The sequence below is a fragment of the Oreochromis aureus genome, linkage group 18 (genome assembly GCF_013358895.1).
Source record: "Oreochromis aureus strain Israel breed Guangdong linkage group 18, ZZ_aureus, whole genome shotgun sequence".
NCBI classification, from domain to species: domain Eukaryota; kingdom Metazoa; phylum Chordata; class Actinopteri; order Cichliformes; family Cichlidae; genus Oreochromis; species Oreochromis aureus.
In genome coordinates, this window is record NC_052959.1 from 4,936,839 (window position 1) to 4,950,657 (window position 13,819).

At 42.7% G+C, this 13,819-nt stretch overlaps 1 protein-coding gene across 6 annotated transcripts in view; it reads left to right on the plus strand.

Annotated features, from left to right (window-relative positions):
* The window catches only part of astn1 (astrotactin 1), a 417,314-nt gene that overhangs the window by 399,262 nt on the left and 4,233 nt on the right, over positions 1-13,819 (plus strand). The gene's annotated exons all lie outside the window — the stretch shown is intronic.

Here is a 13,819-nt window from a genome sequence, read left to right on the forward strand (position 1 = left end):
CCCATTTAGTAACTTGCAACCATGGAGGGCCCCAAATTTCCGCCCAAACTACGGATAAGTACCCATAATGTAAAACTGTAGCTTAATGTTTTATAAACAGAGCCATGTGTCTGATATAAAACCTACTTATAAACAGCAGTCTGTGTTACACGCTTTCGCTTTGGCAGGTGAAACTGATTAGCAAAGGCTCCCTTAATTCTGTGTTTCTCCCTCTGTCTGTGGGCTCCCCCGCCCTAAATGAAAGGTTGTTTTTAATTGGGACCATGCTGGAAAGAGTTGATGTAATTGAGGGAGTTGCTTCTGAAGTGTTCCATTAAAATACACTTACATTAACAGCCTCCCAATTTAGTTAAAGGGAGGGGTGATTAATGTTAATAAAGGCACCTCAGAGCTGGAAAAGTGGCAGAGAAGTGCATTTGAGGTGAGAGCTGGCAACAGGGGAAGGAAGTATAAACATGTTTTGTTTAGCCAAGTCATCAAATGAACATTAGACTTTCCTATGTATCTAGTTTAGAGTGAGGAACGACCTGAGCTGTATGCCGTCTATTGTTACCAGGCGAGCGTGCAGGCAGCGAGGTTAATGGCCTCACAGCTCCACCGCCGTGTGTCTGAGTGCGCTGACAAGCTTCCCTGTGGCGTCAAGCAGTTTGTTTCTCTGACGTTATTTGACCGTTGGGGAAAACAAATGCAGCAGATAAATGGCCGCACCTATGCCAGGACAAAAATACTACTGATATCATTTTTAACAAACCAAAATAACCGTCATGCATACTTTCTGGCTTTTCAGGCATCCGGTGTTGATGTTGGCCCGATGCTGCAAAAACACCTAAGATCATCATGATCATTGTCATTCAGCTGAACCGGGAAAACATTTTTCTAATCTAGACTAGACTCATTGTGGACATATTAGGATAAAGATTGTATTTCTGTTTAATTCCAGACAGAATTTTTAATCTGTGGCTTACTGCATATTTTTCTAAGCAGATGACTGTAGAAATAAAAAAGCTTAAAAAAAACCAACCCCTAAACTAAACATTAGGGTTGGGGCAGAGATACTACTACTTCTTTGATGAAACTGTCTCTTTGTTCTGATTGTTCTCCTTGCATTTCTTTTGCTTTTTACAGAAAAGTAAACTTGGAATTCACAAAATCCAGAAAAAAGCAGCTGTTCACATGTTCTAGTTGCTCCCACTTAAGTACCAGATTGTCTGTTTGTACTAATCTATTAAGGAAGATGCACCTGCATACTTTCTGTTAAGCAGTGCTTCAGTATTACTGTATAGGGGAAACAGCGCTCGCCCCAATGGAACTTGAAGTCCTATTGAAAACAACGTGTTCCTTTTGTAAACATCGGTTCCCAGTGGAGTCAAAAAGAGGACTAAAGCACCATATGCTTTTGGGTAGGCCTGCCTAGTAATTAATAAGACAATACTGTACAAGAGTGCAGTTTTCCTTGCTTTCACAGTCAGATTTATCTCTCGCTCATCACGTTAGGTTTCAAAACATGAAGACGGCAACTGCAAAAATGCTGCTGGGCTTCAACATTGGACTTTACTAACCAATTAGTGGCTTCACAGTGGCTACATTCAGTTCTCAGTGCCACATTTGATGGAAATGCAAATAGTAATCAATAATCAAAGTAAAAAAATGATGAAGCAGCCTAGTCAATTTTGCTGAAATTTCATTACAGCAACTCAAAATGGTAATCAGTTAGCCTGACAATATTGGGGCATGCTTCTTATTAGACAGTGGATGGTGTCCCGAGGGATCTCCTACCAGATGTTGACCAGGGCATAACAGACCTCTTGGACAGTTCAAGGTGCAGCCCGGTGGCATCGGATAGACTAAACCATAATGTCCCAGTGGTACGAGCGTGGGAGCCAGTCAGTGGTATCAATTCCTTCTTCCTGGGAACTGCCTGCATACTTACCATATGAAGCCAGGCATTGTTGTGCTCCAGGAGGAACCCAGGACCCACTGCACCAGTGTAGGGTTTGACAGTGGATCCTGGTGCCTAATGGCAGTCATGGTGTCGTTGCCTAGCCTGTAGAGGTCTGTGCGTCCCTCCATGGATTTACCTCCTCCAAGGAGCTCAGGGCCCACTAGAGGACATCAGGCGCTCAGGCCACCCTCAAGAAGTCTGTTTCTGATTGTTTAGTCAGAGACATGTGTGGGACTACCTGGACAAATTGGACTACCTGCGCAACTTCTGTAGGGTCCAAGTATCGCCTCATGCTACCAGTAGTGGCGTTGCGCCTAACCAAATGCAAAACTAGTGAAAATTCAGTCAGAAAAGACAGGGAGGAAAAAAATGTCAGCAAGCCTCCACCTCTAAAAGCTTTCATGTTTGGGCTGTCTCATTGTTGCCCCTCTAGTGCACCTGTTGTTAATTATATTAACATCAAAGCAGCTGAAACTGATTAACAACCCCCTCTGATACTTGAACTGTATACACTCTAAAGCGACAACATCAATATCCCAGAAAAGAAAATCTTTCATTTTTTTTGAGCACCTATGTGTCTGCCTCATAGAATGGCATTGTATTGCCTATATTCTAACTAATATCGGGACGCTTTACAGTAAAAAAGCTGTAAAATGCTAGAATAATTGGCATAGCTAACACTGTAAGCATTTACCTGGTACTTGGTAAGAAATTGGTAGGAAGCATTTCTCATAAACATCCATGAAATTAGTCCTTGCTGTCCTAAAGCCTTGCTGTAAGTCTCTTTAGTTGTGGTTTGTTCTTAAATCAACAGTTTTGTGGTACTTTAGAGACAATATACCTCTCCCATCCAAACACCTCAGGTCTGTTGTGCCGCTGAGAGTAAACAGCGGGGTGGGCACAAACTCACACACACTCAGACCACAAATGCATACCCACGCACATTTTCATCTTCCCAGATCAGCTCGACTTGTTATGAAGAGAATTCCCCAGTTTCCCTGTCACAAACAATGAGGACAGAATAAACGAGATTTTCATTAGCTAGTCAAAATACAGATAACAAGAGCCCCGCTCAGGCTCTGACTCAATGTAAACTCGTATCAGCCAAGTAAGCAATATCTGGAAACAAATGAATGAACAAATGTGGCTTTATCTTTCTTGTGGCGGCAGATATTCAGATCTGCTGTTTTTAGAAACGTATCAGATCTCACTGACGAGACCCTTTGGCATTCTCCACGGGACATTTGTATTGCCTTTTTCATGCAACATCGCGTGATGCTTTAACTCAAACCATAAACTCACCGAAAGACCGTCTCTCCAAGGCTCGACAATTCTCCTCCTGAGGGCCAGACCTTGTCATCGCCGGGGGAGCACCCATCATGTTAGGCACGCCGCCTGGCTATTGACTTCGAAACACTAGATGTTTTGGCTTGGCTGAAAAGAAAGAAATCCTCGATCCTTCCGTCCCGACCGTGTCCTTGGTTGGACTCGGTGCCCTTTGATGAACTGAAAAATATTTGATCCTTTTTGTTGAGTTTCTTTCTGTTTTTCCTTGACAGTCTCTCTAATCAGAGCGCTTGCGATAATAAGTATTGTTATGGTTGGAATTTCTCTCAGGAAATCATAATCATAATCACCGCAGACTGTTTACTTTGCTCGCTGACTTTTTATAGTTGAGACAAGGACGAAAATACACACACACTTGAAGCAGAAGTGCCTTTTTGCTGTTTGTCCGCTGGTGATTTATTGGTTTCTGTGATACTGAAGAATGAACAGAAATATATATTTACATACTCTGATATAGACTTTTAATAGAAAATTGCATTATCAGTATCAGTACACATTGTTATGAGTTTGTTTACCAATTACATGGACCTTATCAGCAGCATCAGAGGCAACCCAGGGGGCCATATTGACTGGTTCCACTACAGTTAGAGTTTTTTTTAGCAGTTTGTGACACAGTTTTTACCTTTTTTTCCCATTTATAGCCTGCTCACATTGTAATACGTGATACTGTAATGTAATTAAAAATAGACCATTATATTCCCTAAATGTATAATGTATACTGATGTTGTTCAGTATTAAAGATAAAAAGTTCTGACAGATCAATGAGAAATCATATGAGAAAACTTTTTTGTTCCATGTGTACATTACATTTTAAATGTGACGCGTTACTTCACTGACTTCGTTTATTAAATTATAGTTACAATTATATCGTGTTACAAAGGCTCTTCAGTTACCTACAGGGCAGCCAAAGAGAAAGGAGAAACAAACATAAAACTAATGCACTTGCTACAATCAGCTGTTTTCAGAGTTTTGAAGTGGTCTCCAGCTTTTGGGTAGAGATGATATGGACAGGGCTTTTATTTTTATTGCACAAAAGAACAAGAATAAAGTGGGACTGAAACAGTGCAGGATCATCTAGACAGAGAATGGAACAAAGGGTAGCCACCATCCAAAGAAGAGCTTTCAGTGTCTTTTAAGAAGGCCGGAGATGGTTTCCTGAAGACTACTTCAAGAAATTATGTTGAAAACATCTGAAGAGAATTCAGACTGTGTCGAAGGATAAACATGGTCATACGAAATATTAACTTAGATTAGAATTGTATAAACTCAAGATGCTCTATTTCCACATATGTTTGCAAATGTTTTCATAAATCGCTAATTCCCAGTTTACTAGAAATTTTTATAGAAATGAGGGGTTGCAACCCTTTTTCAAGTTTGCTGCTTGATAGTTAGATATAATTTAAAGCCTAAGTCAAAAACCTTATCTGACCTCAATTTGGTCTTCGCAGTCTTTTGCAAGTCCAGTTGGCTTCAAGCAGAGCTGCTACTATTAGATGACTCACTGGACCATTCTGTCTCCTTGTACCTATGGCTCTGCGATGTGTGCTGGATTTCCCTCTCAGTGTCAGATCAGTGATTCATGAATATGGCTTTTTTATTTATTTATTTTATTTTATTGTGGAAGAAGTTGCAGGGAGGCATTTCTGGAAAGTGGGGCCGATTGTAAGGAAAGATGGTGTTGGTATGGTCAATAACCTCTTTTGTTTTTGTGTTTTGTGGGTTTTTTATGCACTGTGTGTGTGTGTATACCAGCACCCAATGGCACACAGTTGCAGCACAGTTCAGGGCTTTTGTGCTGAATGTTTTCCTTTAAACGCATCAGGATGGATAACCGCTGTGTTGACAGTCAGACTGTGGGGCAAGACTCTTCATCTCAAAACTGCTGAAAAGTGCTGGGTTTTAGCCGGAGAGCGAGCTCTCATCACCAGCATCTATCCCACAGAAAAGAAAAGTCAGGTCAGTTTGAAAGTTTGAGGCTTGTGATGAAAAAGCACAATGCGTATGGTCATTACAGGACTTCCAGGGAGCAATTTAGCTCTGGCTAATTAGAGTTGGCACTTCCCACTGCCACCCCCTTTCCAAAACTGAGTTGTCATATCAACCATGGACAAAAATTACAATTCTGGACCCAGAAAAAAGGCGATTATATTTCCCTACTGTCTTTGGTACAGAATTAAAAAAAATTCTTTATTTCTACTATGCCCTTTAATGCCCTTCAACCCCAATCCCACTGCTGGTTTTTAGTCCCCCCCTGCCCTGTTTTCACAATAAAAGACTTACAAATATTAGGCCAGTGGCTAATTCGTGTATGCCTGTATGCCTGCTTGGATATGCATGGTCAAAACCACACAAATGTTTGGGGTTTGCATCGGTTTTTTGCAGCTCTCACATTGTATTGTGGAAACCATTTTCCATCCCTATAGATGCACAAGAGTTTATGGTGACAGCCGTTGCTATTTGGAACCTGCGGGACGTTCCTCAGCTTTCCTGAAAAATGAAAGCACAACAAACCACATTTATGAATATTGAAATAAATATCCCCTATTTCCCAGACCACTGACATGTGTGTCAAAATATTGGGAATATAAAGAGGTTTCAGAAAAATTTTATGAATGGTAGTCTAACTGCAGACTACCAGCACAACACAGAGCCGCCTGTCTACTGAGAGGCACTACAACAAGGCTGGCATCATTAAAGTAACTATTTTTCTGCAGCCTCCGGGCCAGACAACATCACTAAGGCTGCTAAAGTTGTTGTTACTTCTCTGTCGACATTAGGTTTTACAGACAGTCCAGTAGAGTATACAAAGTACAAGTATAAGCACAAGATGTTGCTTCTCGTGTATCTTTACATGTGAAGTGATTTGCAAAATCCGCCAAAGATAACACAGACACTGATGGTGTCTTGCCTGTTTAAAGGGAGCTGTGGTGTAAAGAGCGCACTGCTTTTCCAGAAATAACATGAACACACACACACTAGGAAATAGGGTGATGAGCTGTATGTTTACAGAACAGCAGTTAATGCGGTGTTGGCATAAGACGGGAGATGAAATGCAGCAGAATCCACAGGCCACCGCATCGGTATTATTGCAGCGTGCAAGTCCGTTCAAAACAGCAGTGAACTGCAGCTTAACAGCAAAATCAAATGGTGAAAAAAAAGGACTTGTGGGTTATCATTTGAATGGGAGTTTGACAAGCGGATATTAGCTTGCCGCAGAGACTGGAACACACAAGTTATAAATAAAAAAGCTTCTTTCTTGTTTGCTCCTAATGGCTGGTTTTATTCAGGCAATTTAGGCAAAGTTCAAATCCAGATCAAACTACAAATTCTATCCAAACTGAGCATCGTATAAAACCAAATGTTCCAGGTACCCCAGGAACCGGGCGCGTGGAGGTTTACCAGGCTAAAGCCCGTAGCAGAAGAACGGGCAGGCTTCAGAGATCATGTGATCAAGGCCTTCGACAGGGTGGTCTGCCATGATCACGCATAACAACAACATCAATCTTGTCATTGAAGAGACTTTCATTATTTGACTATTATGTTATGTTAGACTAATAATTGTGAAAAATAAATAAAAATTACAAAATAGGCAAATTAGTTATAGTCTTATTAACCCAACCCAAACCTTCGTAATCCTAATTATGCTAGGGAATCAGGCAATCATTAATGTTCTCTCAAGTCTTGGCAATCAGGGGACAAAGAACATGATCATTAAAAATGACACACAACAACAACTGCCTTTGTTTTGATAAGACTCTTCTAAGGATAAAAAGGCTTCGTTGCCAACTACGAACACTTTACAACATAAAAAGCATTAAAAACTTCAACATAAAGCATTAAAAACTAAGTGTGGCCTGTACAAATGAAAGCACCATTAGGCTGCATGCACTTATTGGTGCATGGGTCAGTAGGTAGCAGTTTGTGGCACACCTCACAGTCCTGTCATCAGTCAGCCACAGGAAGTGTAGTGACTGACATCCAGATGTTTTCACAAAGGGTAAAGAAAAGCATTGTTCATCACGTTAGTAGAAAGTAGGAAATTTGCTATCTGACCTAGATGGCAGTTAACTTTTGTTTACATGGGACCTTTGGTTTATTGCAAATAGATATTTTTATCTTTAAAGTGAGACCAGGTGACTTCTCAAAGAACAAAGAGCACATTCTTCCTCTCACTAATGAAACATTGAAACCACGAACACATCATTAATCTTTTCAGTGCCCTCAGGACTTTCGTTGCCTTAATTGGTCTGGTGGAACCAGCTGATGCTAGCTAATGTTAGCGAACTTTAGAACTGTACAACAGTGGAACTAACATAACAAAGTGTGTTTTTTTGCTTGATGATTCCTGTCTGCTTCTTCTACTATAATGCAATGTTCTCATGTTTCTTTTGGTCCTACACGCCACCTGTGCCGATTTGTTAGATACCACAAAAATTGAATAATTTAATCCAAGACCATCAATGAAAAGGGCCTGATTCAAAAACGTTGGAAGGCTAACCACCAGACTGGAGGGCAAATGTTTGTGACAAAATAGTCTTATGCTAAGAGTCCATACTATTTATATCATTCACCTCACACCACACAAAAACACAGCGCATTACATTTATCGCGCTAGGGGTGAGCTAGTCTGAAAAACCTGGCTCAAAGTCTGACATTTGTCTAACTGTCTGTAACCAGCCATCTATCTTTAACTCTAACCAAACAATGAAGAATAACCAGTTGGGCAGAGTAGGGTCAGCTCTCCATGAGCCTTACAAAACCTTCAAATTTTCTTTTGTTGGATCTTTACATACATTGTATAGTACATATGTTCCGGGGAATTTTCATATCAAGTCTTCTCAAAGTTGAATTAATTAACCTCATATCAAAATATTGAAATATTTTTAGTAAAATTTTCCCTCTTGTTTTCAGGATAATGCCTTTACTCTCAGTGAACTGGAAGAAATGCATGTATGATTAAAAAATAAATAAATTCAGGCCAGTAAAAAGGGTGCTTGGTTTGTCCACCATTTGTCCAAATAGTTCACTTTTAACACTAAATGTATTGTCTCCTCTGCTTATGCCTCTGCCTCCAAAATCTTAGGTTGCAAGTTTATTTCTTAAAGCAATGCACTAATTAAATTTTTTGATGCCAATACATTGGTTTCATGCATCTGCAGATACTGAGTACCGATCTGACACTACTGCTCTCATTTACAGTCTTGCTTCCTTTTCCTTTCTTTTCTCTTCTCAGTCTAAGTTCATCTTACCTTTACAGCTCCTCACACACACACACACACAGGGTGGAATGTAAGTGAAATAAACACTTGTGCAACAAAAGGACCCAAAGCACACAGTGTTGCAAGTCCAGTGATCCAGTGATGAGTGTGGGACCTAATCAGCCAGGGTTTCGGGTGAGCTCACCCGAAACCCTGGCTGATTAGGTCCCACACCCGCTTTCACACCTTGGCTCATGTGATTAGAGGATCATCAAGGGGTCCTTTGTCCCTCTTTGGGGGGATACTCCCACTGGGTTTAAATCTGGGACTCTCGGCCATTTGACCTTAGAACTGAAGAAGCTTCTCGGATGAGAGGTGAAACGTCTTCAAGCAACTTAAAGAAGTCCAGACGCTTTTCTTTGCAAACTCCTTTGACTATAGACCACTTTGAACTTAAAAGGCTGGAGACCCAGATACCACCGGGTGATCCAGGCGTTGGCATCCTTTATGTCAGGGGTGTCGAACTCCAGGCCTTGAGGCCAGTGTCCTGCAGGTTTTAGATAACACCCTGGGTTAACACACCTGAATCAAATGATTAGTTCATTACCAGGCCTCTGGAGAGCTTCAAGACATGTTGAGGAGGTAATTTAGCCTTTAAATCAGCTGTGTTGTATCAAGGACATGTCTAAAACCTGCAGGACACCGGCCCTCGAGGTCTGGAGTTTGACACCTGTGCTTTATGTGATGGAGCCACTGCAGCGCAGCGTGATCCGAACAGACGGTGGGATGCGATGGCTGCTGTTTGATCCATCCATCCTTAGGGCATACCTGCCTGCCTCCCAAGTGCCAGCCCAAATACTATACCTCCCTCCGCCCAATAGTACACTTCTTTTGGTTGGCCGTAAACCCTGCCTGCCTCAGAGACTCCAGGACCGCAGCCACCCACTGCACATGCTCAGCCCAGGTTTCACTGTGGATTATAACGTCATCCAAATAGGTGGCAGCATACACAGTGTGCAGGGACAGCATCTGGTCCATGAGGCTTTGGAAGGTGACTGGGGCTGAAAACAAGCCAAAAGGAAGTGTGAAAAATTGGTACAACACAGAACCGTCTTTCCTCACCCTGCCCTCTGGCAGATCAGATTCATACAGGCCAGAACAAACAGACTCAGGCACAGCTTTTTCCCTAAAGCTATCACCATACTCAACTTTGCACAAAAGTAATTTGCACTGAAATATCTGCATTGACCACTGCACCTCTAGACATAAACCACCCCTACTGCTCATTCCATTGCTCCTTGGACTCTAGCATGAACTCATGTCTGTGTTTTAAATTGTCGGTGCTCAAACTGTCTGTCTGTGTCACTCTTGGACTCTGTATTTATATTATTCATATGGTTATTTTATTACGTAGTTTCTTATAATGTGCTAGCATATATGCACTTTTACGGAGCTGCTTTTTAATCTTGTTATACTGTGTATAATGATAATAAAGGCTACAATGATGCTTTCACTCTGCCTCCAGCAAAGCCCTGGGCTGAACCAGGGTTTGGTGGACCAGGGTCTGTGTGCAGCCCGAGTCCACCCTATCCTGGTGTATACGTCCCTCTGAGACTGATGGAGGGTGTTGAAGGGCCAGCAACACAGAACACCTGTCCCACTTCCATCCATGGGCACTTTCACCTCCAGTACTCCTGCCCCGACACTGGTGTGGCTCCCAGTGAGTGAGGGGCAGTGTCCATCGCCGCTGGGAACTGCAGAGAAACAACACACTACTAACTACCAAATTACTCAATGCAGGTGGCTTCTGCTCTGCAGCCGTGGGCCATGGTGGTGATGGGGCCCGGAGCCGCGTTGTAATAGGGACCAGTCGACTTCCCACCGCCAGTTGCGGCTGCTCCCCAGACTCTTTTGGTCATGCCAATAGGTGATCCTCCGCCCGCATCACAGTGATGTCCAGGCCGGCCGGCAGCAGCAGACCCACTCTGTGGTGTCTGCTGGAAGTCCCTCCATGAACTGCTCGAGAACAATCATATCCAGCAGGCGAGGCTCTCCCTTTGGCGTCACCTAGTGTGCTAGCATTGTGCTGGCGTCTGGCGTAGGCGAAGGGCCAATCCCCCAGCACAATCTTATCTCCCCAGAAATTATGGCACAGGTCTTCACGGGGAGAGCCCCAGCCGGTCGACATGGGCCTCCCCACACAGCAAAGGGAGTTGCCACAGGGACCACTCCTCAGCAGGCCACTGCTACACCACGCCCTAGGGGTCATCTCCCTCTTCCAACCAGTGGAGCGTCCTGCAGCTGATCGAGTTGTTGTTGCTGCATCCCCGCCTGCTCCCGATACAGGGTGGCCAACTGTGCCACCATTTTCACCAGTTCCACTATTGTCTGTGTCGGTCATGTGTCCATTCTCCCACTGCTGGGTTTCATCACCACTGTAACGAAAGGACCCGAAGCACACAGCATTGCAGGTCCAGTGATCTTTATTTTCAGTGTTTTCGTGCTTTTCTAGGAGCAGCTTTCCAGCTGCCTTCTTCACTCCACACCACACACCACTCCCGTCAGATCCTGGCAACCTACTGAAACAGGGAAGCCATGATCAGGTGATGTGGGTCAGCCTCCCCTGACACCACACCCTGAATCCACTGTTCCACCCTTCCCCTGCAGCTGAGCCACAAACCACACCCTGTCACAACTTGCAAATAAATATTAGAAGAAGAGAGAGAAAGCATCATCAGCAGTTTTTCTGCTATGTCAACATGCTTGACTGCAGTTTGCAGTCAATTTAAAAACTATTTCAGACATAGAAATAAAAGCTGTTGATGTAAAACTGGTGCTGATGAACTGAGCTGTTGGATAGGGAGAGGATTGGAGCATTGTGCCTAATGTCTGATCCAGCGTTTTGGTTCAGTGTCTGGTCGATAGCTCATGTCGATTCATCCTTAATTTTTTACCTTAGCAACAAAGGTTTCCTGAGATTCTTTTCAGTGGTGAAGTCTTATAGGCAGCCAAGATGTTGAATTATTATGAAGCGCATATCCAGCTTAACTTTTTTTTTCTTGCACTCCATACTAGAGCAGCTTTATATGAGCCACAATTCAGAATAATCCTTATTTATTTTATACCGGACCTTACTTCTGACTGGTTGTCGCTTGCTCTTTGTACACTCTCTAAGTGTGCATGTTCATCACATTGACTGTTTGACCTGGCAGCTCTCATATGTCAGCATTTCAGTTCAATTTTCAATTCAGCTTTATTTATATAGCACCAAATCACAACAGTAATCACCTCAAGGTACTTTATGTTGTAAGGTAAAGACCCTGCAATAATAGTATAGTTCACTAGTGTAATGCACTGTGGCTCTGGTGACTCTGGTGATGCTGTGGCTTTGATACGTCCAGCAGACTTGTGATTTGGTATAATGGGACCATCTGCCATGGAAGTTTCTGCTCATTCTTCCTTGGCTAAAGAATGAGCAGAAACAGTGTGTGGAATGAACAAAATCTTCTCCCACTGCCATTTTCTGACCTTAGACAAACACTTGACAAGGTTTCACTTCAGCAGCCAAATGGGCTGATCAGGCTTAATGGTTATTTATTGCACTGTGTCCCAATGAGATGTATTTATGTGAACTCTGTGCATCATGTTACTTGTGAAGATGATTATTCAGCTGGCTTGGTTTGGCCAAAGGACAAGATTGAGCATTTCATAGTCTCTCCTCGGTCTCTTGACGGTATTAGAGCAGTCCATCAACTGCATTTCTTCAACAGGACCGGTGCTTTAGTTACCCCTGCCATTTATGTCTTCATTCATTCATTTTCCACAGTTTTACCATCATCAGTTCTACCCAGACCTTCAGAAGTCACTGTGTGCTTTGGGTCAGATCTGGAATGTGTCAGTAACAGTGCACCTTACCCTGTGTGCTGCTTCAGACAGGAAGTAGCAGTGGATGACTTTGGTTTTAGGTTCTGTGATACAGTGATGTCACTCTACAATAACAGCAAAGCCACACTGTGATTTATGGACTGCAGACAGTCAAATGTATCTCATGGCGATTGAACATCAACACTAAGGTTCCACTTCCCTTCAGCTACTTGGCAGCAAGCTGTTCCCACAATCCTGGTTGCTGATTATCTTCTTGACTTTGTAAAAAAAACCCTGAAAACAACCAGTGCAAAAGACTGGGACGCCTCGAGCTCTGGTTGAATGCTGCTGCAGTAATCTGTTGAAAACAATTTCAGGCGGTATCAATCAGCCCCAATATTAAAATCAGTAACAGGTGAAGAAAATAACGATAATTTCATTACAAGCAATGCTCTGCTGGGAAACCTTGGCTCCTGGCATACATGCGGATGTTGCTTTGACACAAACCACCTCCCTAAAACTTATTGCAAGACCAAGAACTGCTCTGCCTCGGACCGGAAGGCGTTGCAGAGGGTCGTGAAAACTGCCCAGCGCATCGCCGGAGCACCACTTCCTGCCATAAAAGACATCTACAGGAAGCGGTGTCTGAAAAGGGCTGGGAAAATCATCAGAGACCCCAGTCACCCATCACATGGACTCTTCACCCTCCTGCCCTCTGGGAGGCGCTACAGGAGCCTCCGGACTAAGACCACCAGGTACCGGAACAGCTTCTTCCCCACAGCTGTCAGACTCCTGAACTCTGCCTCCTGACATCTGACAGCCTCTGTAGAAATTATCCACACCCTCACTTATCTTAACTGCACTACTGTATAGCTCTGTGTAAATAATCATTCTGTACATACAATAATTTTTAACCTTACAACTGTTTACAACTTGCATAGTTCCCATTTCTGTATAACTGTATATCTCATATTTCTGTAAAGTTATTTATTTCATACTCTGTATAGTTTTTCATATTTATATCCTGTTCATATCCTGTACATAGCTTGTACTCACTACAGCCTGTACATACCTATAGTTATAGAATATTCACAACATACTTCATACCGTGTACATTATAACATACCACAATAGACCCATTTCTGTAATATACTTGCATATCTATATTATTGCTAATATATATTGTAATATATCTATATCACTAAAGCACTTCTGGATGGATGCAAACTGCATTTCGTTGCCCTGTACCTGTGCATGTGCAATGACAATAAAGTTGAATTCTATTCTATTTCTATTCTAAGAACATACTTCTCCCCATAGTAACGATTCACCCCAAAGGGAGCAGCCTCCCACAACAGACCTGTGCAAAACCATCCATGTTGGTCTGAAAAACCATGACAAGACCCCAGTATGTTGGTTCAGTCTTGAAACTCCCCAAATCAAAATCTGACTGAGCATCTGCAGGATC